At 34.7% G+C, this 1,562-nt stretch overlaps 1 protein-coding gene and 1 long non-coding RNA gene across 5 annotated transcripts in view; one reads left to right on the top strand and one right to left on the bottom strand.

Annotated features, from left to right (window-relative positions):
- The window catches only part of LOC106873692 (neurobeachin), a 436,667-nt gene that overhangs the window by 220,590 nt on the left and 214,515 nt on the right, over positions 1–1,562 (bottom strand). The gene's annotated exons all lie outside the window — the stretch shown is intronic.
- Positions 8–1,562, top strand: part of LOC128249594 (uncharacterized) — a 2,458-nt gene continuing 903 nt past the window's right edge. The window contains exon 1 of the long non-coding RNA XR_008265699.1: positions 8–1,510. This is a non-coding gene — a long non-coding RNA (uncharacterized LOC128249594). The remainder of the gene's footprint in view (positions 1,511–1,562) is intronic.

The following is a 1,562-nucleotide window of genomic DNA, read 5'->3' as shown; positions in this document are numbered from 1 at the left end:
GTGTGTGTGTGTGTGTGTGTGTGTGTGTGTGTGTGTGTGTGTGTGTGTGTGCGCATGTATATATATTCAGATACAAAGATGGATGTACAGACATATAAACCCCCTATTTCCCTATTTATTCTCACATTTAAATACATACACACACAAGCTGTGCATGTACAAGCTGGCATCCGATAACTGGAAGTCCCAAACTTTACATGAAATCCGACGGCATTCTTAGTATAGAGTAACATAATCCAGTGTAAATCCAATGTAAACGTCCAGTTATTAAAGGTTAAAAGAAAAACCCAGAAAATGTCATTCCGGCATGTATTCATGTATGTAAACAACAATCTCTGGATTATTGTCCGATAGCCTGATGAGTTTAATAAGGTAAAGTCCAGGGTTAACACTCGAATGAAATTATACACACACACAAACACACACACATCATTGTCTCCATATCAGCAATAACAAGTAACTGATTCTAATCTAGGCAGAACAGAAGGCCAGTAATTTTGAGGAGTGGTTGCTATCATAACAACAACAAGAAGAACGATTTTATATTTAGGTACATGGACAGCATTTTGGAGAGTGAAGCGGGTTGGCGGATTACAGATGCATCCGTATTTTATCAGTGTTGCGTTTTTTTTCGGGAAAGACGAAAATTAAAGTTGACTACGGTGCGATTTGAACTCGGAAACGTAAAAGGGCTATATGATGTTAATGGCAATAATGATAATAATAACAACAACAACAACAACAACAACAACAACAACAAAAACAACGATGACGGTGACAACTGTAACAACAACAATACTAATACGTTTCAAGCGTTGGAAGCCATTCTTACAGCTTCGAAAAACTGTGTAGTTGAAAAAGCTATGACTTATATAACATCGTTGTTCTTTTCTAAAGCCAAAAAAATTCCGTCTGTATGTGCGCGCGCACACACACACACACACACACACACACACACGAAATACATATGTGGAAATACAGAAATAGAACTAGCAAATTTATGTTTTTTTAAACCTGACATCTACCATACCGATGCATGCAAAAACTGTTTATTGAACAAGAAAATTTGCATTCAATGCCAGGTTAATTACAGATAATAACAATAATAAGAATAACAAATAGTATCAACAGTTTGGTTGATGTGAAAAATTGTATGTGTATGTGTATGTATATATATATATATATATATATATATATATATATATATATATATATATATATATATATATATATATATATATATAATACAAAGAATAGATATACATGTATACACACATATACGTACATACTTACATCTACATGTGTATATATATGCATATCAGGGTACAGGACGTTAGAACAATGAACTACAGACAACGGAACGAACACATAGGAAAACGGAAAGCCACTTGGAATATTCCTTCATCAGCTGTCTCTATTCTAACTAGACGTTTCGAAGATAGGACAGAAAGTACTCTTGAATAGTCTCTTCCTGAGTAGTGGATCAACCCACTACACAGAGGATTCCAAGGTGGCAAACACAAACCAAGACAGGAAAAATTGGACAGTGAAAACAACATTCA

The sequence above is a fragment of the Octopus bimaculoides genome, chromosome 16, assembly GCF_001194135.2.
Source record: "Octopus bimaculoides isolate UCB-OBI-ISO-001 chromosome 16, ASM119413v2, whole genome shotgun sequence".
Classification (NCBI taxonomy): Eukaryota; Metazoa; Mollusca; class Cephalopoda; order Octopoda; family Octopodidae; genus Octopus; species Octopus bimaculoides.
The sequence above is the reverse complement of the archived record's forward strand: the minus strand, read 5'-3'. Positions and strand labels throughout refer to the sequence as shown.